Here is a 24,430-nt window from a genome sequence, read left to right as displayed (position 1 = left end):
ACACGTCACCTGCCTCCACCTGGCTCCTGGCTTCCCCCGGCCCCACCGCCCCTGCTTGGCTTTTCTGCCGAGCTCTGACCTCGCCCCGACTTCAGGGGCCTGCCGGGCAGGAGCCCCAGCCCAGTCCTTTTCTCCCCACCTTGGTTCAGTCGTCTCCAGCAGGTCCAGGCCCCAAGGGTGACCCATGTTGGACGGCCGTTTTCCTGACCCGGCCCCGCCATCCTGCCCTCAGAACTCCTTCTACCTCCCAGGCTCCCCTGTCCCCTCTGTCCCTGCCCAGTCGCTGCCCAGACATCCTCGGCCCCACCCCTCACACTGTCTCACCTTGCCTGGAGCCACCGCCACAGTTTTTTGTTTTGGTTTGTGGCCCCTGGTTTGTTTTTCTTTGCTGTTTGCAAGCTTGTTTTATATATCTTGAATTTTGTGATATATTTTTCTACAACTTATTCGGTTAAACCATTTGAAATTATCATTTTCATGATCAAAATAGTTAAACATGAGCAATTTTCTATAACTTAACCTAATATTTGGAACGGCTGGGCTCTTTCCACATGGCTTAGCTGTATGGAAGTCTACAGTTCTGACAGGATTTGTAAAACTTGAAGAAATTCAGTGTAGTGTTTATTAGTATTGTAAATGTTGCACAAAGGTAAAAATTGAAAGTGGGTCTTAATTCCTACTCTTGAGACAGTGCCATGGACCTACAAAAGACATACCTGCCTACGACTAGAAGATTCAAACTGTATATACAGGAAGAATATATATGTATTTTTCTATTTCTTTTTCCTATTTTCAGCCACACCTGTGGGCTAGGTGTTGAACTGGAGCTGCAGCTGCCAGGCTATACCATTGCCGCAAGGTCCGAGCTGCCTCTGTGAGCCCCGGGCCGTTTGTGGCAACGCCGGGTCCCCAACCCACGGAGTGAGGCCAGAGATCAAATGTGCAAAATCACAGACACTATGTTGGGCTCTTAAACTGCCGAGCCATAATGGGAACTCATATATGTACATATGCTTTAAGTGAATGCATCCTCAGCTTCTCCCTTGAGGGCAGACCCAGCCACGGCAAACTGATAGCAATTTCTTGTGATTCTTCTCAGGAGAAAAGATAAAAAGCTGGAGGGAGCTCCCATTGCGGCTCAGCAGTTTAAGAACCTAACTAGCACCATGAGGGTGTGAGTTTGATCTCTGGCCCTGCTCCGTGGGTTCAGGATCTGGCGTGGCTGTGGCTGTGCTGTAGGCCGCAGCTGCAGCTCCAATGTGACCCCCAGCCTGGGAACTTCGTCCATGTGCTGAGGGTGCGGCCCCAAAAAGAAAACAAAAAATGAACAACAATGACAAAAAAAGCTGGGATGTGTCACGCACATGCTTCTGTGCCCTTTAAATAATTTAACAAACATCTTGGTGAGCTTTCCGCGTCAGCGCATAACTTTTGAGACTCATTCTTTTTCGTAGCAGCAGAGAAATACCCCAATTCACGTAAGCAGTGCCCGTGGGTGAAACCTTGGTTGTCCTGTTTCTTGGGAAAATGTTTGTGTGTAGACACTACAGGCAAATTTCTAGTCATAGAATCACTGAGCCAAGGAGAGGGGGGCTTTAAATGCCAACACCCTTAGAGAAATTGCACTGCTCGCCCCAGCCCCAGCCATAGTGTAAAGTGGCTTATTTCCCCTCAGCCTCGGCGGGATGGATACCTTTGAATTTCAGACACTCTGATAGGTCAGAAAACGATCTTGCTGTTTTGATCTGTGCTTTTGTCTTCACTTGTTGACCCACTTTCTTTCGGCAAAGTGTCCTTTTTTGGTCTCTGACCATTTTTCTTGTGGTGACATTTTTTTGCTATTAGTTTGCATAAGCTTTTTATGCCTTTGGAAAACTCCCTTCATCTCCTTATGTTTTGAAACCCTTATGTTCTCAGGGAACGGTTGTCTCTCAATTTTGTTTATGATGTTTAGGCCATGTAGTCATTTAGTTTTTATGTAGTCCATCTTTTTTTTTAATTTATTTATTTTTTTGTCTTTTCTAGGGCCACACCTGTGGCGTATGGAGGTTCCCAGGCTAGGGGTCCAACTGGAGCTGTAGCCACTGGCCTACACCACAGCCACAGCCACGCGGGATCTGAGCCGCGTCTGCAACCTACACCACAGCTCACGGCAACGCCAGATCTTTAACCCACCGAGCGAGGCCAGGGATCAAACCCACAACCTCATGGTCCCTAGTCGGATTCGTTAACCACTGCGCCACAACGGGAACTCCCTTGCGGACATTTCTGAGCCATGGGTCTGAGTATCTTTTCGAGACTTGTCTGCAGGAAGAAAGCAGGGCAGCAGCCCTCCCAGCGGGGAGCAGGGAGACTCCTTGACGGTTCTGAACCTGTCAGATTTACTAGTTTTCCTTAATCCATGAAAAAAAAAATTTGTAATTTCACCCCTGCCCCCATCTTTCCAGAAGTTTGGGGTCCGTGGAAGAGGGAAGCCTTTGACGTGACACTCTCGGTGAAAGGCAATGGGGTGAGCGCACAGCAGAAAGCAGATGCCAACACACATCTCCGAAGGGGTCAGAGACTGAGCTGGAAGAACACAGGGGAGTAGGCAGCTGCAGGGCTGAAACACGAAGGATTGATTGTTAATCCAGCCATTCCGATGGTGATGAGGGCACCGATGCTGAGCATCCCGAAAGAAAAGAGATATTAAAACAGAGAAGGGAAATACTTGGAAACCAAAGGAAATGAATTTTCCAAAACAAACAACCTCAGGTGAAGGGCTCGGGGACAGTCGAATGGGAGACAGAATCTACCACACCCTGAGAAAATTCTAGAAGCATCCTGAGCGATGTGGGACTGGCGCCCACTGAGGGCTGGATCTCTCAATGGCACACAAGGAGACCACAGAATCATATTTTTTAAAGGATTGAAGGAAACAAACTTTGCACCCAGAACTTTACATCCAGTGATGTTGAAAGTATTATAAAAATATTCTCAGAAATATGAGGCTTTGGAATATTTTCCACCCGAGACCCATCTTAAAAATATTTTGTGTTTTAGAAGTAACACAAACGCAGAAGACTCTTCAGGAGGTAAGGACGATAAGGGTGACTTGAGTTTCTTGGATGTACGTTAACTGTCTTAAGCAAAAGTGGGGACCAAAGAAAAGAAATAGGGTGTATCCTTGACAACTCAGAACTCTGGAGTCCAGTCAATCTCAGTAGTGGCAGAGTGGAGAGGAGGCGACCAAGCTAATGGACTCGGTAATGACGGCGGGGCATAGGCTGAAGAAAGAAAGAAAGGAACAAAGGAACAAAGTCTTAATTTAAGGGCAATCACCGTAAGAATAAGAGTAAGGATAAACCAGCAAAGAAAAGTAGGAAACAGTATATATAGTACGTGGAGATTTTTAATAAGATGGCAAAACGAAGTCTCAGGATGACAGTACTAGAAATGTGAGTGGAATAAATTCCAACTAACAGGTAGAAACAGATTAGCTTTTAAAATTCTAACAACGGGCTGCCTGAGAGATATATTTTCAAAAAGGAGACAACAGGTTTGGGATAAAAGAGGTGGCGAAAGGCATACTAGCCAATACGGACCAAAGAAAATGGGATTGAACTCTTTGCATATGACCTTCAAATTTACAGCAAACCCCAGAAAACATCCAGCTACAGACAAAGAAAGATAGCACATGCGGATGAAAGGGGTCCCGGAATGATACTGTACATCTGTCAGAATCATTTCAATACCCAAGCATCTGCGTCAATGCCCATCAAGCAACACCCACCAGACTGGCGTGGGAAAGAAGCTATTTCAGCAATTGCAACTGGAGACTTTAATTAAAATATAATAATTGAGCAGTTCAAGCAGAAAAATTACCGGAAATCTCCAAATCTTGACCAATACAATGAATAACCTTGAAGTATTCAACACACACAGAACTTTACACCCATCTTACAGAGACACGAACACTTTGAGCACCTGGAGAGTATTTGCAGAAGTAGGTAACGGTTCAGGCCCTAAAGAAGACGCAGTGTGCTCCAGTGGAGAAACGCCACCAAGACCTGGCTGCTGTCTTCCATTTGCGTCTTCAACCGCCTTTGGCCCGAGCTCGAAGGGACCGCCCTAAACAGACTGTGCCCGCGGGTGGGTTCAGCAGGCGGGAGCACCAACAGCGAGGGGAGAGGGAGGCCCAGGGTGTCCCCCCTCCCCATCCCTCCCCTGGGTGCTCAGGCCGGCTCACCCCTCCCCTGAGGCCTCCGCTCCTACCCAAGTCCTCCCCACCCACCGGGTGGCAGTCCAGAGACGTGTCCCTCAGCTTGGTGGCTTCCCTGCTTCCCTACCCACACCTTTGTAAGTACTCCCTTTCCAAGCACTGCTCAAATTACCCGGCGTGAGTGTGCCATCTGCTTCCTGCCAGGATCCTTGCTGCACACAGACTGTTCTCCCACAATAATGCACTTAAATTAGAAACTGGAAACAAAAGGTTATACTAAAAGAAACACTACTGGAAAATAAATAACACTATTAAGTAACCTATGGGTTTATAACCCATGGGTTTAAAAGGAGAGCATCAGGAATACGCTAAAATATTTAGATTTTAATGATAATGAAAACATTCTGTGTCCAATTTTGTGAGACACAGCTAAGGCCATGCTGTAGGAGGAATTTAAATAGGTCAGAAACGTAGCAAGTTTACAAATAAATGAGCTAAACGTTTAGCTCAACATGGAGCAGCAGAGCGGAGCCGACGAACCTAGAAGGAAGGAAATCATAGAAAAGGACAGAAAGACATGAAATAAATGGAAAGAGAAGAATAACAAAAGTTTGTCCTTCGAAAATATTAAAGACGAGAAAATGCAAATAAAGAGAACATGAATTAAGAAGAGACGTAAGTACAGAAACAGTCCCTGCAAGAATAAAGATGCTAGGAATTTTAAAACCTCAGTGACATGCATTAATTCCTAGACTATAAAATGCCGCATTTGGCTCAAGAAATAGAGAAGTGACCAGAGGATAAGTAGGACGGCAGCCGGGATGGTGAAAGACCCACACGCCCCCCCTCTGAGCGCCCGCATAGTTTTATTGTTTCCAACAGCCTGGAAGAACAATAGTTTCTCTTTTATGCAGGTGGTTCCAGGAAATAGAAGAGAGGAGACGCAGTCTAGGCAGCTTCGGAGGTTTGGGTGGTCCCCTTTGCAGAAAGGCATGCGTCTGTGCCCCTGCTACTTTCATGACACCGGGGCTGCTGCCAGGTGAGGCCAAGCACCAATTTGTTGTGTGACATTCAATGGTTAATCAGCAAAACCCTCGGGGTAGCGCCTGGCATGTGAGGCTCAGCCCTGGGGATGCGGAGGATGCTGAAGGCAGAGGCTGCTTTGGAAGGGGGTCCCTGGCGCCCCGGCTTCCTGGCGGCATGACGTCACCACACCCACCGCAGTTCCGGTGGGTGAGCTGGCCAGAGTCTTTGTCAAAGCTACCCAGCAATGGGGCTGCGGATGGTGCCACGCAGAGATGCCAGCCAGTCCCTAGTGGCCCGCTTTCCGGCGGGGGGGGGCGGGGTGTGGAGGAAGGCTGGCGGTTGCCAGTGTGAGCCGAAAGCCGCGTAGGACTTGGTTCAAGGAAGTTAACCTGGAGAAACGGGGTGTGAGGACCGGGGCGCCGACAACCCGAAGAAGAGGGGCGGGAGGATGACGGGGTCTCCCGCCGAGACCTGAGGGGAGGAAAGCTGGCAAGTCCGCCGGCCCGCGATTGCATCAGCCCTTCGAGGAGGGCTGTCTGCGATGCTCTGGTCCTCCTCCAGGGCTCTGGCCGAGACGCCGGCCGTGTGAACTCACCTGTTACTCCTCGGAGTCAGTATTCCCACCACCCCCTACAGCCCCTCCCTGGAGCAGGGAGCCCACCCGAGCTTTGTCCCTCCGCGTCGATGCGTTCGTGCGCTTGGCATCGCGGGTGGGGCAGGTGGACATTTAGTGATTTCACGTGAAAGGGGTCGGAGCCGAGGAGGGCCCCGCGTGGTGTCCAAGGGGCAAATTTGGGTGGGTGGGTGGGTGGGTGGGGGGCCTCCGGGGTGCGCGCTGCATGGGGGCTGCGCCAGGGTAGGGGCGGTGCGGCCGGGCCCGGCTGTCGGTCCCCCACCTCCCCACCAGGCGCGCCGCCGTGTCGGCGGTGATGTCACAGCCCAGCCCCAGCCCCCTCCGGCCCCAGCCCCATCCCCTCGGCGGCCGCGACGCCCGTCCCTCTCCCCGCGCGACAAACCAGCTGGCGGCTGGGGCTCGGGCGCAGCGCTCAGCCAACCAGCGCGGCGGGAGGGGCACGGGGCGGACCGGGCTGGGGGCCCGCAGCCGTCACGCGGTGCCGCCGTCATAGCGCCGAGCGCAGCCGGGGAGCAGCAGCAGCAGCAGCAGGTCTGCGCTCGAGGACCAGCGCCCATGCCCAAGCCCGTGCCCATGCCGGGTCGCCGCCAGTGACGCCGGAGAGGTGAGGCAGCGGCTCGCCAGGCCTTCCGAGCCCGCATTCCGCCCCAGCACTCCGCACGGTGCACCTGCATCGACGGCGCCCGGGGGCGGGGAGCTCGCGCCCGGGGCGGGCGTCCTAGTCTCCGCCCGCGGCTCTGGCGCCGCGCTGCAGCTTCCCTTCCCCCGACCCTCCCCCGTCCCTGCGGAGAACAATGGGGCAAATTCAGGGGTGTCCGCCCTTCTTTCGCAGCGGGGCTGGGCCCTCTGAAAGGGCCCCTTCGTTGAGGCCCCAGCCGCAGAGGGACCCTTGGCTAGGAGGGCGAGGGTCTCCATGCGGGCAGCTGACCGCACGTTGAGACGCCCTCCCCCGTCCCCGTCTTCCCTCTCCTGGAGCGTGGCCATGACCGGGGATGCGGCCCGATTGCGAGCGGACGGGAGGGGGAGGGGAGGGATGGAGAGGAGGGGGAAGGATGCGGATGGGGCACCCGGGAGGGGGCGCGGCTGCGGCGGCCAGGCTAGAGGGGAGGGCACCCTGGGTGGCGGGGCGCGGGCAGAGGCCCTGGTCCCCGGGGTGGGGGAGGGCGGATGCTGCAGCCAAGAGCAAAACAGGCGGCAGGCGCGGGTGAGCGGGGGCTGCGGCGGAAGGGCTGGGCGGTCGGCTTCGTGCGCACCTCGGGGACGGCCCACCACCCCACCCCAAGCCGTGTCCCTTTCCCAAGAGACCCCCTCTCCCTTCCAGAAAGACCTGCAGTTTGGGAGGGGCCGCCTGCGGAGGAGGCCTGCGTCTCCGCGGCCAGCGCCCCAGGAACAGGTGTGGCCCGCCGGCGGGAGGGGAAGGGGCTGCGGGGCCGCGATGTGTCGGCTGGCGGCGCTCGCTGGGCGCCTGGGCTCGGGTGGCAGGGCCCCTGCAGCTTCGACGCTTTCGCTCGTCCTCTAAGCGGCCTCTCGCCCTCCCGCCCCCCGGCCGACCCCACCGTGCAGCGCTCGCGCTCGGGGAGGGCCCGGGCCGCAGCCGGGCGGGGAGGAGGGTCCGCAGTCGGCCTGGCGCTGGGTGGGCTGCGGACCGAGGGCCGCAGGGCCGGAGGGGGAGGGGAGGGAGGGAATGCCAAGTCATGGGGCCTGCCGGGCGCGGGCGCGACGTCGCCCCGGCGCGGACCCGCCGCGCGCCCACGTGCCCAGGAATGGGGACGTTCCCGCAGAGACCCGCGGCCCCCTCCCCAGCGGCCGCCCCCTCCAGGGGATGCCCGCATTGCTGAGCTAAAGGCCTGTTCAAGCAGCGGGTTGGCTCTTGCTGTCACGCAGGGCTGGCCCCGTCCTCACCCTGGGGGACTCTGCAGGACCCGCCGGCCGCTTCTGCAGAGCAGTCACCCCCCACCCCCCCTCTGCTCCCCTCCAGCCCGAAGCCGTGCCCAGCCCCTCGGGTCTGCGAAGCAGCCTTGGGTTCGAAGGGACGCTGGGGTCTGGCGGGGGGGGGGGCCTGGGTGCCCAGCCGGCCCTCCGGGTCTGCGAAGGCAGCCTTGGGTTCGAAGGGACGCTCCGGGGTCTGGCTCGGGGGGAGGGGGGGGGGCTCTACCTGCGGCGGCCATTTTGCAGGTGTGGTTGGTCACCAGCCTCCGCGGGCTGCGGATGGGGCTGGTCGGGCATGAAGCTGCCCTGGCACCTGCAGAGGGTTGCAGTGCCTGCAGGGGAGGGTGAAGGACGCTGCAGGGGCCAGGTCTCAGGTCTGCACTTGGCTGGGTCGAGATCTGGGGCGGATGGTTGCAGAGAGGCCTCTGGCTGAAAGAGCCAGACTGGTCCCCAGGGGCCCGTCAGTCTCTTGCTGGGTGTGAAGCCTGTGAGGCTCTTGGGTCCGAGCCATGCAAGGGCCTAGTAACTCCATCCCTTGCGGTGCTGGCATCTGCAGATGGGCAGGGTGTTGCCTGTTGGGCGTGGTCCATGGGGCGAGGGAGGCTGGAGTCAGGTGTGGAGTCAGGGCCCCTCCAGCCCGAAGCTCCCAGGGCGGCCCCTGTGAGGAGAGCCCATGAGGTGCCTGCTGGGCGTTCCTTCACTGGGTGCCGTCCCTTCAGTGGGTGCTGCCCCTACTGGGCGTCCTCTTTTTTACCAGCTGGCCTGTCCTGTGGCTTCCCACTGGACCAGCCGTGGCCACGTGGAGACTGAGGCTCTGCCAAAAGCCCAGAGCTGGTGCACTCGCACGGCGGAGGGGGCCCAGCCACCCAGCCTTGTCCCCCTCTGGTCCTCCCTGATGTCAGCACTGCTGGCCTGGGGCTGACCATGTCCTTTGCAGGCAGAGCAGGGAAGTCCTCCCCTGGGCTCTGGGAGGGAGGGAGGGAGGGATGGGCTTGGGGGAGGGCCGGGGAGGGGGCGTCCGCCATGGATGGGAGGTGGAGATGGGGTGGCATAGCCTTGGAAGGGGTCGGGGCGGGGGTCCTGGTGGCCCACTCAGCTCAGTAGGCCAGCCCAGGGGGCCATCTGGGTGTGGCAGGGATTGGGGGGCTGTTCTGGCAGGGTCTTGCTGCTGTGGGATTGGGGCCCATGGGGGGACTGCCAGCCCTGGGAAGCCCAGCCTAGCCCTTAGGAGGGACTCACCACGGCATGTGCTCAGGCCTGAGACCCTTCTGAGTCTGGAGGAGTCTGAGCTGCCTTCCCTGGGCTGGAGAGCGGCTGGCCAGGGGTCACTCGGCAGCGGGTGACCCAGGATGAGTGCACAGCTGCCCTCGTGCCCTGCCCCAAGCTCTCCCCAGACCACTCCACATTCAGCAGCCTTAGGCCCGAAGGACAGGCTCACCACCCCTGCCCAGGAGGCTGCAGTGGAGGCTGTGTGCCCCTCCGCCACCTCCCTCCACCCTGAGCGCCTCTGAGACCCGTGTTGGCGCTGGCCCTTGCCAGCTTGGCCAGGTGCCCAGGGGCACAGCAGGGTGGTGGGCCTCCTCGGTGCTGTTCTGCCCATCAGCTGGCGGAGCTCTTCCGCTCCTGGGCAGGCAGCCCAGGGCAGGGGGCAGGGCCGGGGGAGGAGGTGGTTGGCCTGTGCTTCACGGCCCCACCTTCTAGCAGGTTAGCTGTTTTAACTCCTGAGCCATTAACCAGGATCCTGGCTTCAGGTTGAGGGGTGCCAGCTGGCCCCAGATGCCCCCAGCACCCCCAGTTCCTCAGGGACCCAATGGGGCTCACTGTATTGGGGACATTGGAAGGGTGGAAGGCACAGCTAGGGGCAGTGGTCAGCTGATCTCCTGATTCCTCTGGGTTTCCCCTGGGTCCTCCCCAGGCCGCTTCCTCCCAAGCTTCCTCACTGCATGCGGGGACCCGCACCTCTTGCAGCCCCCACGTGCCCCCATAGGATTGAGCAGGACACACGGAAGCCAGGGTGGCTGGGTCCGGCCTCCGAGCAGCAGGACCTGTGGCCTCTGTAAAGCCTCCTCCTCGGATGGGGGGTGTAATCTCCTAATCCCGTCCCGGCTCTGGGCCTGGCTGCCCCGCCCCCGCTGCCTCCCGCTCTCAGGGACCTGTCCCCTCCCTGGGTCTCAGGGCTCCCTGGGGCCTGGGGAGGACAAGGCAGGACCCGCCGCCCAGCCCTGGCCGACTGTCCTTACGCTGCCCCCCGGATACATGCTCACACGCTCCCTTGCACACTCCCTTGCACACTCACACAGACCTGCACGCCCACCGACCCTGCTCCTGCCTGGCCCTCTTTCTCCCCTGGAGTCCCGCACAGCCCCCGTGAGGCTCCGGCCCCCCTCTGGCCACCTTGGAGCCCACCGTGAGTGCCCTGAGGGGTGGAGGTCGGGGAGGAGGTCGGGGAGCAAGAGCTGAGCACTGGGTGGGCGCAGACTGCATTGTTCACCTCAGTGCCCCCTGACCCCAGCAGCGCTCCCAAGACCCCGATAGGCAGGATGCTGTCCCCAGGTTGCAGATTCGGAGGCTGAGGCTCCTCAGAATGCTTGTGACTTGTCAGAGACGACCTGGGACTCGACCCCAGCGCCTCAGACTCCAAAGACACTCTGCTCTTTCAGTGCTTTCTGCCCCCTGCCCCCCCCAATTGCCCCTGAGCCCCGGGCCAGCACGGGGCCTCACAAGCATGGACACTCAGTAAAGGCCGGTTCCGTGCTGAGCCAGCTGCTTTGGGTCCAGGGTGAACAGATGCCACTCTCCAAGGGGTGGGGGCTGTCTGTGTGTCTGTCTCCCATCCAGGGCCCCTCAGCTCCAGAAATGCAGGAGGGGGTGGGGGTGGGGCTGCCCCTGGGCCCCCTTCCCCAAGTCCAACGTCTAGCCTGTCCTGGGGGGAGGCTGATGGTGCCCAGGGGTGTCAGGGATCCTGCCCCATGCCCGCCCCAGCCTCAGCCCTGCCGGGAACACTGAGTGGGGCCTCAGCCTCTGTCTCTACCTGTCATCAGCTCGGACCAGAATGGTGGGGCAGGGCTCGGCCATCAAGACCCAAGGCCTGTGCTTCTGGGGGCTGTCGTGGGGCTGGGGGTCACTCAGCTGCTAGCGTCACCTGGTCCTCACTCTCCACCTGCTTCTGGGGCCAGGGCTGTGCCGTGGCTGAGGCCCCTGGTGCCTGGGAGGGTGGTGGCTCCGGGCGATACCATAGGGCAGACAGCTCAGGTCTCAGCCCCTGTGGCTTTGCCACATTCCCTGGGCAGGTTGGTGACATTTCCCCTAGATCTCAGCTGTCCCTTTCTTCCGTGCTCACCTTCCCCAGCTCCTGGCCATCCTCTCTCTTCTGCCGAGTCCCCTCTTTCCTGGCACCCTCACCCTGGAAGCCAGCGTCCTCCTGCAGCTTGCTGAATCCCTGGGCTGGAGTCTGTTGGGCCCCAGAGCTGCTTCTTTTTTCGTTTCCTGTCTTGTCTTGCTGGAGCACATCCTTGTGTAACTTCCTAGGAAGGTGGATGGGTCCTCAGTTGTGTGAGAGCATCTGCTCCGTCCTCACGCTGGGAGGATGCTTGAACCGGGACACTTGGTGGTGACTCACGCTGAAGGCTTGGGTATCATCACCTCTGCGTCCAGTCGCCCTCGAGAAGCCTTTGTCAACAGCCTTTGACTTTGCTCTGGAATCCCTTAGGATCCTTTCTTGGTCTGTGGACCGCGGCCATCGCCAGGGACGCACGAGGGTGGGTGTGTGCGTTTACTGGTGCTCAGTCAGAACTGCCAGCAGGACACAGGCTCTGTTTTCTCATCTGTTTGTGTATTTTTCCCTGTTCATTTTTTTCTGTTTTCTTCCTCGAATTCACGTACTGGTCTTCCAATGTTCTTGTCTTTTCTTTCGTTCTGTCTCCTTGTTTGTGTTCTATTTTCTGGACAATTTTTGGACTTCGTTTTCAAGTTCTTCGGGGATTTTGTGTGTAAATTTCAGCATTTAGCCTGTTTATCTCTAAGAGCACCATCTTCCTGGTCTGAGTGGTCCCATTTCATAGCATCCTGTTCTTGTTTCAGAAATGTAGCATCTTCTTGAAGCGTTCTGAGTAGGTTTCTAGAGGCTGTTTGTGTGTTTGCCCGTTTGTTGTGGTTTATCTCTTCCCTGTAGACCCTGTTTTCTGCTGGTAACCCTTGGTCCACTCATGTTAGGGATGCCCGCTGGGGCATTGAGGTCACTGCTCCTGGCTTCCTGTGGTCTGGATGGGATTCTGACCAGAGCCGAGCGTGGGAGGTGGGGCGCCCCCTGGCAGGTTTGCTTTAGGCAGAGGGGTTGGAGCTGGGTGCCAAGCTGTCCCCCCAACACCAGCACACAGTGCCAGCCCCCACTCCCAGGATGGCACTCTCCCCAGGAGTTGTATTCCATTTCCACAAGAAGAGCCACCTGCTCTTTGCCTGAGGTCCTGGCAGCCTCTGCTCTCTGTGGAAAGGGCTGAGACTCTTACCCATCACTGTGGTGGTTCTGCAGGCCGACCTATGCCAGGGCCCCTCCTCAGCCTCATTGCCCACGCCTGCCCCCACTGGAGCTGGGAGCCCTTAGCCCAGAGCCCCAGAAGACGTCTCCCCTAATCTTCATGGAGGGAGTGGGGCACTGTCCTACCCCACTTTTCAGACGGTGCCACAGAGGCGTGCAAGTTCCGTCTGTGTCCCTGAGACCACGGAGGTGCACCCCAAGGCCTTGGCATCAAGCAGTTAGACGCCTGATCCAGGTATCCCCAGCACCCCAAATTCGGTATCAGGACTCCAGTACCCACCCTTGGGCTCTGAGTAGCGATGCCAGGATCTCGCCACATGTGCCCGTCTGTTTGTGAGATTCCCACAGACGCTGCATTCACTTTCGCATCTAGATAGCACTCCTGTGAGGCTGGTCTCTGGCCAGGGGACATTTAGAGTGACTCCAGCCCCCTCCTCCCCCTGCCACGCTCACACACAGCATCTCTAGTGCCATGGGTGGTGGCCACATGGTCTGCAGCCTCACTAGAAACTGCCATGGGAGTTGCTGTCGTGGCGCAGTGGAAACGAATCCGACTAGGAACCATGAGGTTGTGGGTTCGATCCCTGGCCTTGCTCAGTGGGTTAAGGATCTGGCGTTGCCGTGAGCTGTCATGTAGATCATAGACACAGCTCGGACCCTCGTTGCTGTGGCTGTGGTGTAGGTCGGCAGCTACAGCTCTGATTGGACCCCTAGCCTGGGAACCTCCATATGCTGCGGGTGTGGCCCTAAAAAGACAAAAAAAAAAAAAAAAAAAAAAAAAAACAAAGAGAAAAGAAACTGCCATGTTTTCCAGCTGTTGAACCAGTTGTGTTTCCCCACGTGCTCTGTAAGTCCCTCTGCTCTGTCCCTAACGGTGTTGTGACCTGATGGGCGTGGTTGTAAACACCGTTTCTTTCTTTCTTTTTTCTTTCTGTTTTTGTCTTTTAGGGCCACACCCGCAGCATGTGGACTTTCCCAGGCTGGGGGCTGAATCCGCACTGCAGCTGCCAGCCTACAGCACAGCTCACAGCAACGCCAGATCCTCAACCCGCTGAGGGAGGCCAGGGATCGAACCCACAACCTCATGATCCTAGCCGGGCTCCTTACAGCTGAGCCGCGATGGGAACTCCTAAACAGTATCTCTTAATTCGTGTCGTAGTTAAGTGTCTTGTCCTGGCATTTGCTGTTTCTCTCTTTTGGCCCAGCCTTTGTGACTCTTTTCTTTGATTTTTGTCTGTTCTCTGTGTGTTCTGCACACGGACCCTTGTCGATCACACGCGCTGCACACCTGTCAGGGGGCGGCCTCTTCTTCCCCTTTTCATGGTGCCTTGAGGGCTGAACTTTGCTTCTGTGAGCTCAGAGATCCTTCTCCAAGGCGAGCACGGACATAAGAGTCTTCCTGTCCCTCCAGCACCTGCTTGTTCCGCTAGGCCTTCAGTCCACATGGAATCTGTTTTGCTCTCAGAAGAATCGCAGTGGGTATTTTTCCATACGACTGAGGTTGTCTCAGTCTGTCAGGCTGCTGTTAACAGGGCAGCACAGACTGGGGGGATTGTAAACAACAGAAACTTCTGCCTCACAGTCCTGAGGCTGGACATCCAAGATCGGAGCGCCAGCATGGCCAGGGCACGGCACGGTCGGGGTGCCACGTCCTGGTGAGAGCCCTGGTGTGGGTGGCACACGGCCAGCTCCTCCTTGGGTCTGCCCATGGCCGAGGGCAGAGAGGAAGCAGGTTCTCTTGGGACTTTTATAGGGCGCTCATCCCTTTCAGGAAGCCCCATCCTCATGGCTGTCAAGCTCCCAAGTGCCCCGCTTCCTGACACGGTCACCTGGGAGGCAGGCTTTTAACGTGGGAATTTTGAGGGGACCCGGACCTTCAGTCCACGAGTCCCGTTCTCTTGGCGTCACTGATTGATCAGCTTCCCATCAGCCCATAAGGCCTCCCCCGTCAGACACCAGAGGGGCTGTGTGTGCAGGTGGGCTTCTGGCATCCCTGCTGCTGCAGCGCCGCTGCTCGTCCCGGCCCGTTGTCTCAGTTGCTACAGCTTCATGTGAAGCCTGGATATCAGGGGGCTGCCGCCTCTGCCCCCTTGGGGTTCTCCAAGCTTGTTGTTGATATTTGTGGTATCTCACATGTCCATAGCAATTTTAAGGGGCAATTTGTCCAATCTCTCCTCTCTCTCTCTCTCTCTCTCTCTCTCTCACACACACACACACACACACACACACACAGAGCCCCAAACAAAAACCAAATCCGTCTGTGGTTTCATTTGAAAGCATATGGAAAGTTTCGATTCGCTGAGGTGAAAATAAACATTTTCAAGATATTGAGATTTCTTTTTCTTTGTTTATTTAGGTTTTCTATAATTTTGGGGGAAAGTTTTAACATTTTCCTTCATAGACGTTCTAGTCACCCTTTGTGACATTTTATACTTTTGTTTGTCTTTTAAATGGCACCTGAAACGTGGGTTTTTCACTCCGTCTCCAGCGTGTACCAGCAGGGTTGGTTCCAAGTGGCTTGGGTGAACTTTCCCTCTAAGTAAAACGGTTTGTTTGTGGATCCTCCTGATTTCTGGGTAGATAAGCAGATAGGCTGCAAATAATGACCACTGGTTGGTTTATTCTTTTCCAGCCCATGGTTTTCCGCCGTTATTCCTTTTTCCTGCCTTATCACTCTGGCAAGAACCTCTGCTGCGGTGTTCAATAAAAGTGGCGAGAGCACATGCATCCGAACTTGTTCCTGAATTTGAAGGAAAAGTTCCTAAGACGTCACCTTAAGAGTGATGTGTGGTTTTATAAATAGGGGTTTAGTAGATACCCTGCTGTGAGTGTAAAGAAGTTTTCTTTTATTCTCACATTGCCAAAAGTTTTGCCATAAATGGGTTTTGAAAATTACTGACTGCTTCTTCAGTATCCGTGGAGGACCTCCTCTGGCCTTTTTTTCCTTCAGTCTGATGCGTGATGAGTTGCATTAATAAATGCCCTAATGTTAATGTTATCTTACTATACTGGTATTCCTGCAATAAGCCTACGACATTATCTATTTAATTTTCTGCTGGACTTTCTCACGAATTTTTGGATTTGGTATCCATGCTCATTAGTGAAGTAGGTCTGTCATCTTTATTTCTCACATTTTCTTTGTCTAATTTGATGCCAAGTTTATATGAGCCTCGACGAATGAGTTGGGGATATAATCTCTCTCCCTCTCATTTTCCTGTTCTCTTAAATTGTTTGTATAAGATGGGAAATATTTGCTTTTTTGAATATATATGGTAGAACTCACTTTTAAAAAGTGTCTGAGACTTCTGCTTTTTTGGTGGGTAGATTCTTAAACTATTGAATCAGTTTCTTTACTGGTTGTAGAAAAGTTCAAGTTCATTCTGACAATGTTTTCTCCTGGTTATAGGTCCTCTTTTCCTGCTTCTTGTCATATATAGCAACTTTGTAAAATTGAATTCTAGACACTTCTCCATTGTGGAGTATCTGAATTATGCTTTCTTCCTATAAAGAATGTTGGGCTTTGTTTTCACAGGCAGTTACATTTCGTGAGGACTTCTGTGATACTAGAAGACCTGATTTTAAGCTTTTCTAGAGTTACTCTGGGGTAGCTGTCACTCTAGGAATGGTTAAGCCCATACTAAAATATGCTTTCTGTGGTCTCTACTGAATGCCTGGGGGTCTGCGGTGGAGGAATCGAGAGCACTGGCTGGTGGGAGCATAGAGGCCTTCTGACTTTGTGTGGGCTTTGGGAATTATTCAGTCTTCTTTGCCTGCACTACACAGGCAAGGACTAGCAGTCTCCAGACTCAAGGGTACCCCTTTGCAGATTTCTGGTGCTCTATTCCTTTCCTTTCCAGGACTTTGACCCACAAATTCTAGCTGCTTCAATCTACCCAAACTCTGATTGTCATCTCCTCAAAGTTGCTGAGCAGTCTGGGTCTCACCTCCCAAGCCTGAGGTCCGTGAAAGACTCCAGGCAGATGTGGAGTGGTTGTTGGGCTTACTGCCTGTGGTTTCCTTCTCGCAGTGCCTTTGGCACTGTGTCTGAGAAGAGTTATTTTCATATATTTTGTCCAGTTTGCTAGTTGTTGCTTACAGTGGGCGGTTACGTACGGTCCTTGCAGCTCCTTCATGGCTGGAGGTGGAAGTGCTACAAATTTTCCTAGTAGTCTTTTCATGATCATTTACTACTAAGTTTATTTATAACGCTATAGTGATTTTTTCTTTTGTGTGTTATTTAGAAGTTTTAAAAACTTGTCTAGACAGGGGTTTTTAATGATCTTTTATTGCTTTTTAATTTAACTGTGTTCAAATTCTGTGATCCATTGGATCCAGAGTCTTTGAATTTTTTCAGGAACTCCTTTATGGCCTACTACGTGGTAAAATCTTCTGAATAGTCCCTGTGTATTAGAAAAGAATGTGCTTCTCTAATTTTTGAGGCCAAGAGAGCACACGTTCATCAGTTCGTGATTATGATGTTGTTTGAATCCTCTACGTCCTTCTGTCGGCTTGATCTGTCAGTTGGTGAGCAATGAGTCAAAACTCCTGCCATAATAAATGTAATAAATGATTCCATACTGAATGACTCTTAACCTTGGTTTTATGTTTTCATTGTTTTGTCTTTCTGGGGCCATTCTGGGTAATTTTTTCTGACGTGTTTTCCAGTTCATTAATTCTCTGTTCAGCTCTATTTAATTTGTTGATGAACGCGACTGCTAAGTTTTAAAATTTATAGGGTTGCCTTTTTCTTTCTAAAAGCTCTGCATAGTTCCCCCCCCACCATTTTACTGCATTATTTCCTCTTCCTGATTATTTCTGTAAACATTTTAAGTGCACTTATTTTATAATCTATCTGACAATTGCAACATCTGGGGTCCTTGAGGATCTAATTCTGGTTTTCTTTTCTTTTCCTTTTTTCCCCCCAAGTCTTGCTCATGGTGAATTTCGTCTGGCATTGGGTACCATTTTACTGTGAGCTTCCATATGACTGACCTCCACCTATGGGAATACTGGGGACCCAAGGGGAGGAAGCTATTCCCAAGGAGGATTTGTATCTGCTTTGGTCAGGCACTTTGGGTACAAACACCTGAGCTAATTTCTCAAACTTGGGCTTCATTGATCATGCAGGTATTATGAATTTGAGACCCAAAGCTGCATGAGGACAGGTCTGTGGCCTCAACTTCTCAGAAACATTGGCTTTTTCATCATATAGAGCTGAGAGTCATTCAGACTAATTCCCAGGTCCCTTTTATAGCAGATGGCTTTTCCCCTGCCTTCCCCTTTATAGGATCCAATTTTTTGTGATATCTGGTTCTAGTCCCAACTGCATGTGTTTGAGGCCATGCCTCCCATCCTCCACTCAGCAGGTGAAACCCAATGCTCTGCAAATGCCTGCGGCTGCCTCCTCGGTTGGCGGTTGGCCTGTGGGACGGCTTCCCATTTTAACTTCAGCCCCTCCTTCCTCTTTTATCCCTTCTCAGTGTTCTCTTTTATTCTGATACTTGTTATTTCTCCCAGGTTTCTGGGTGATTTCGAATGGGGGGGTATCGTGACCGTCAGAGTGCTGGAAATGGAGTCTCACTTACCCTTTTCCCCATCAGTTGAGAGCCGTTCATTCTAAGGAGCAAACTCAGTTTTGGCTTCACGCACATCAACACTTGTCTGCAAAAGTGAGCTAGCTTTCTCTCTCCCTCCCTCTTTTCCTGAACCTTCTGGTAATGATTATTTTTTAAATCAGTCATTTTAGGTTAAATATGAGCATCATTTCGAAGAGTCAAATACATCTACAAGACTCATGTAGAAGCTCGGCAGGTTTGCCCTCCATCCCCAGCCTCAACCTCCTTCACTCCCTTCCCTGTTTTGTTGTTGCCGTTGCTAGGTGGCTCTATATTGCTAAATAATGCGCTTATTCTCCTCATTTTTGGCCTGCCTTAGGAGTCACATAAATAGAATGACATCGAATTTAGTGTTTAGCTCATCGTTTCTAATTTATCTTCTCTCCCTCCTGAAATGCCACTGAAATAACAGCAGAGGTAAACTAAAGAAAGACCTAGGAGGTCCTTTCGTGGCCCGGGGTAATAAACCTGACTAGTATCCATGAGGATGTGGGTTCAATCTGTGGCCTTGCTCAGTGGGTTAAGGATCTGGCGTTGCCGTGGGCTGCGGTGTAGGTCGCAGACGCGGCTCGGATCCTGCGTCACTGTGGCTGTGGCATAGGCTGGCGGCTGCAGCTCTGATTCCACCCCTTGCCTGGGAACCTCCATATGCCGCAGGTGCAGCCCTAAAAAGACATGAAAAGAAGGAAGGGAGGAAGGAGGGAGGAGGAAGAGAGGGAGAGAGAAATCCTTCTCTGAGGATTAAACAAAAACAACAGCAGAAGAGAAGGCACAGCACCCACATTTTGGGAAGTAAAAGCAGAAGCCGTGTGGTAACTGACAGCAGATTTAGGACAGCTGAATGCAAGGGGGGACATTGGGGAGCAGCCCGTGGGTGTCCTCATGAGGCTCAGGAACTGGGCCCCCAGAATCCTGGGCAGAGGTCCTGAGTCTGCTGGAGAAGCAGTCGGATTCTAAAGGGTTCTCCCCACCAGCTCCTTCCCCCTCCTTCTTTTTAACCCTCTCCCTCCTTGATCTCATCCGTTTCCGTGACCTAGAGAGTCAGTGTTCACAAGCCGAGGTTCACTTTCCCTGCCCTGACTCTCCCCAGATGCCCACACGCAGCCACGGCCACCGCGCCTCCTCCCCCACCCCTCCCCCTCCCTCCTCCCCTCCCCTCCCCCTCCCCCTCCCTCCTCCCCTCCCCTCCCCCTCCCTCCTCCCCTCCCCTCCCCTCCCCCTCCTCCCCTCCCCTCCCCCCCTCCCCCCTCCCCTCCCCCTCCCCTCCCCCCTGCCAACGCTGGGGGTTGGGGGTGAAGCGGTGACAGCCCTGCTCAGACAGAAACTCCGCTGCTGGCTCACATCTGCTGGGTCCTCGAAAGGCAAATGTTCAAGTCCCGAAGTCTGGCCTGCAAGCCCAGAGCTCCCTGGGGGCCGCTGGGGTATGCATTGACCTGGGGATGCTGGGAAGGACTCCCCACCTCGACCCCCGGGTTTAAAGCTTTCCATTTCTTTGTGAGTCCTGCTGGGACTGCGTTCCACAGCTTCGATGTGTTGTATCCTTGCTGTTCAATGCAAAATATTTTCTAATGTCCAATGAGGTTTTCTTTCCTTTGACCTCTGGATTGTTTAGAATCGTCTTGCTTTATGTCCAAACAATGGGGGGCCTCCATAGGTTTTTCGATTGTTGGTTTGGTATTGATATAGAGCTTAATTCTACTATGATCAGAGAACATATGCCCTATGATTTTTTAAAAAATTATAGTTGGGGAGTTGCCTTGTGGCTCAGGAGAGTGGGGTTCTGGTGTTGTCATCACCCCTGTGGCTCTGGTTACTGCTGTGGCGCAGGTTTGATCCCTGGCCTGGGAACTTCTGCGTGCTGCAAGTGGGACGACAAAAAGTATGGTTGATTTACGATGTTGTGCCAGTTTCTGCTGTAGAGCAAAGTGATTCACGTATACATGCATGTGCATTCTTTTTAGATAATCTTCTCCTCGTGGTCTGTCCCGGGGACTGGATGCAGCTCCCTGTGCCATGCAGCAGGGCCTTGTTCTCCATTCCAAATGTAATGTGATTGCAGTTTGTTCGAGCTTGCTGTATAACCACCGTATAGCTAATTTTAGTAAATGTTCTGTGCGCATTTTAAAAGAATGTGCGTGGTAGACAGAATAAGTAAACCCCCAATTTTTATCCTTTTATTTTCAGCCTCTGTCTTTATTTAAAGATGTATTTTATCAGCAGACGAGACGTTAAAACCTGTTCTGACATTGGGATATTTCGTCCATGCTGATTGACTTGGGCTTTTATCTATGGTCTTAAATCTTCATTTTTCCATTTGATTTCCTACTTCTTGTTCTGGTTTTCTTCCTTTATTGCCTTCTATTGGATTCATAGAAATATATATATTTTTTCTATTTTCCTGGCTCTTAACCTGTTAGCTCTACATTCTTTTTCTACCATGTTAATGATTGGCCTAGCAAGTGAAACATGTATGCTTGGCAGTCCAATTAAATGGTTCCTTTTCCACTTAGGTGGCGACGTTGAAAGCTTGGCGCTTTATCCTCTGACTTCCATCACTTCTGCTGAGAAGTCAAGTGTCAATCTTATCTTTGTTCCTTCGGGGCTGTATGTCTCTTTTTTTTTTCTTGGCTGCTTTTAAGATTTTTCCGTGCATCTTTGGCGCTCGAAGTCTTATCATGCTGTGCCTTGTGTAGTTTTCTCTGAGTTTTCCTGCTTTGCGTTTGCAGAGCTTCTTGAATCCGGATGGATATGCAGCCGCAGTTCTAGACAATTAACAGCCACTGTCTTTTAAAGCATCGCTTCCTCTATTCCATTTCTTCTTTTAGACTCCGGGTTCACGCAGGTCACGCCATTCACTGACTGCCATATCTTCCTGACTCCGTTTTTATGTTTTCTAGTCTTCGTTTTCCCGGTGCTTTGACTTCGCGGTGACCTGTTCTCCAGGTTGGGAGCGCTGTCTGCAGCGGCCTCTAACCTCTGGAGCTCAATTGCAGTTATTGTGTCTTCTGCTCTAGAATTTCCATTGATTGCTTTTTACAGATTCAAATCCTTGTGCAAAAGTTTCCGTGTTTTTCATCCTTTTCCCTTAGTTTGACCACACATCATGGTTGTTTTAAAGTCCCTGTTTGGTGCCTCCCAGATCTGGCTCATGCATGGGCGCCTTCCTCCCTGTCTCCCTTCCTTCCTGCTTTGTGGGTTCCTTGACCCTTCTCTGCCCACTTGAGTCCTCTAGTCCAGTCTCCTCGCCTGCCTCGCGCCTCTCGAGCTCATCTCAGACGTTGCCTCCGAAAGCGCCGTGGAGGCTTCAGAAGGCTCCTGTGTCTCCCGCAGGCAGGTGGAGCGCAGCATCTCCGGTTCAGTGGGAGGCAGGACTGAGCCTGCGCAGGGCGGCACGTGGGCTGCGCCGCATCCCGCCTGTGGTCCTGCCTCTGGGTTCTGTGCTTTCAGGGCTTTCAAAGCAGAGGCTGGGTGGCGGCTGAAGCCCCCCTCCCTGTGGCCCCGGACTCTGACCTCGGTCTCCTTGGTACCTGAGACCGTGGACCATGTCTCTTCGATTTCCAGAGGCGTCTGCTTGAGTTTTAAGCTTCCGGCTCTCACGCGCCCTGAGCTTGGTACATGGCTTAAGGGGAGAACGGCCGCCTGTTCAGCGTGGCGCTCCGCTTCTTTCTCCTCGGATCTTGGCCTCCCAGCGTGTTTCTTTTGACCAAAGGCCCTGCAGGGTCTCCGTCCCTCAGCAACGGCTCTCTGCCTGGGGAGCCTGCAGACTCCGGCCTTGTGCCCGTGAGCGGGATGCGGGCGCTCAGGGAGGATTTGGAAATTGTGTCCGGCTCCTCTCGTTGTGCACAATGGGAGGAGCGACACTGCCCGCAGCCCTTCTGCCGCCCGGACGCATGGCTCCTCCTGTGCGTCATGCTCGGTGTCCATGCACAGCCACCCGCCAGAGCCGCGAGCAGAGCCTCCTGTGCGTAACGTCCTAGCTCTGGTGTTTGACGTGGACGAGCCAAGGGTGCCAACGCCAGTCTTACCCGAAGCCTGAAAGGCTGCTTTATCGTGTGCACTCTGTGCACGCGTCCGTCTGGGGCCGTGCTCCGCTTCCACGCATCTCCCTCTTCTGTGTCATGACTAGACTTGGGAGGCTGTCGTAGCTCCACAGTAAGTGTGAGGTACTGGTCAGAGATGCCTCTTTATTCCTATTTTTCAAAACTCTCTTCCAAACACGTGCCAAATTCCACGGAAAATCCCGTTGGAATATTTTGCTCATTGGGATTGCAACTAATTCAGTAATTAATGTAGCTAATGTAGGGAGAACCGAAAAATTTGCCATAGCAAATCGGTCGTTTTCCATGAATAGTTTCTTCATCTCTAATTATTGCCATTTCAGTACTTGGGGTCACGTATTCACAGGGCATGGCCTTTATTTTCAAGGCTTAAGCTGTGTTGCCCTAGGCTTGCCGGGGATTTCTTTCGAATCTGCATTCATACCAGGAATTCATGACCCTGCTCTGACTCCTCCCACTCCAGCTAGAATGTCCTAAGATTTTCTCAGTTTCGAAAGCGCACAGACTTTCCAGAGAGCCGTGCCCCCCGGTCCACCCAGACGCTCGCTCACGGGTGTCGGAAGGTGAAACGGTGTTGCAGGGTGCACGTGTGGCCGTGCGCGGCTGTGGGGTGCCACTGGGGTGTGACTCCAGCCCCCGATTCTGCTCCCCACCCGCCCGGGCTTTCACCCACATCCTCAGCTTGCTGGCCCTGGTCTGGCACTCCCTCTCTCCCTGTGGCCTCTGGAAGAGCTGCTGCCTGGGGACAGCCCTGTTCCATGGCCAGCCTGTCCTGGGAGCTGGCTCTGGGCAGAGCCTGGGACTTCACAGCGCCCATGCCAGCCCAAGCCGTGCCCTCCCCGTGTGGAGAGAGGGCCCCAGGGTGCTCTGCCGGCCCCTCCTGCTCTTGCTCCTGAGTCAGCGCCTAGAGGTCCCTGTCCTGTCCTACAGGGGTCTCTTGGCCGGATTCTTCTGAGGGAAGACCTTATGGGTGAAGACGCCGTTTACAGAAGAGGAGGCGTCATGGAACCTTAGCGTGGGAGGGTCTCAAAGAGACCTCCCCAGCCTCCATTCTACTTGGATGCCTCTGGTGACAGGGGGCTCACCACTTAGTGGCCATCTGAGTTCATTTTAGGCAGCCGTAGGTGGAAGCCCCAAGTTCCTGGCTGAACTCTGCCTGTTGGGGCTTCTGGCTGTCCCTGTGCCCAGCAGCTCTCTGCCCTGAGCTTGTCCCTCTCTCTGTCCCCAGCCCCGCCCCCCCCCGGTCCTGGCTCCCCTTTGCTGAGGGAGGCAGCATCACAGTCTTCGGGGTGTTCACAGCTTTCCCACGTCCTGTGACCAGGCTACTGCCCACAGGGACGCTTAGGCCTTCTGAGCCCCCGCCTGGGAGCCGGGGTTGGTACAGCACCACGCTCCCCCCAGCTTCCCTGGACCTCCCTCCCTCCCTCCCCCCGCGTTGGAGGGAGCACCCTGTCCTCACTGCACCCTGTCTCACTGGAATCCAAGGTGCGTCTGGAGCCGGGCAAGGTGGGGGCAGGTGTCCTGCGCTCCAGGTCGTGCCCCGAGGGGGGAAGAGGCACCTGCCCACCTTGTCTGCCCTCCGCACCGGCTCCCTCTCCTGGGAGGTCCCGCCTGGAGCTTCCCCAGCTGCTCCGTGCAGCCCCTCCAGCCTGTGGGCTTCCAGCCCAGCGGGACAGCTTCTGGAACCGGCACCAACCTGCCGGGGGCCCACGTCCTCGGGGAGCTGCCTCCTCGGCGGAAGTGTGACCTTCGAGTGGACACGGCGTGGGCTCCTGCCCTCCTGCCCCGGGCTCAGTGTCCCCACCGGTCCCCTGAGCTGAGCGTGCGGGGCTCCGGCAGCAGTTTCCCTCCTGGTTTCCCCTCTTTCACTCGTTCCCAAACTTTGGCCAAAGTAACTCGTGGAATCAAAGTCCGTCAGGGCGAGGAGGCTCCTGGTGAGAAGCGGCCCCACTCGCCTCCCCCGCCAACACCCGCCCCAAATCGCTGTTTCGGTTTCATCTGATCGATCGGACCGCTTTTCCGCAGCATCTCGTGGCCAGCGTCCACGCCGCGACCTCTTCTCCTCCGCGTCTGCCCGCCCGTCTCCCCTGTGCTGGTTCGTGTTTTGTGTCCACACCAGCAGGACGGGGACACGTCCCTTCCCGCTGCCCCCAGGAGGGCACTCAGCTTGTGCTGTCTCCCTGCAGAACCGTCTCGCACGAGTGAGAGGTAACCGGTGCTTGGGCTCCGCACCCACCTCTCATCAAACCCTCTGCCCGGCGCGTCTCGGCTGGTGGGACGCCTCTGCCTGGCAGCCCCGTCTTCCCTCCAGGTGTGGTGGGTCCCCTCCACTGCCCTCCCACCCGGACGCCCCTCGAGGCCGCACGGGGGCCTCTGGCTGGGACCCCAGCCTTCCTCTCCCACTGCCCATTTACCCCTCTCCTGCTGGAGCGC

The 24,430-nt window shown here is 54.7% G+C and overlaps 1 protein-coding gene across 1 annotated transcript in view; it reads left to right on the top strand.

The window, feature by feature from the left end:
- Positions 6,327–24,430, top strand: part of KIF1A (kinesin family member 1A) — an 84,218-nt gene continuing 66,114 nt past the window's right edge. The window contains 1 exon segment of the mRNA XM_021074861.1: positions 6,327–6,465. The gene's annotated coding sequence lies outside the window, so the exon portion shown is untranslated.

Source organism: Sus scrofa, chromosome 15 (assembly GCF_000003025.6).
Source record: "Sus scrofa isolate TJ Tabasco breed Duroc chromosome 15, Sscrofa11.1, whole genome shotgun sequence".
In the NCBI taxonomy this organism is placed as follows: Eukaryota; Metazoa; Chordata; class Mammalia; order Artiodactyla; family Suidae; genus Sus; species Sus scrofa.
Note: the sequence above shows the minus strand (reverse complement) of the source record. Positions and strands in the feature narration are given on the sequence as shown.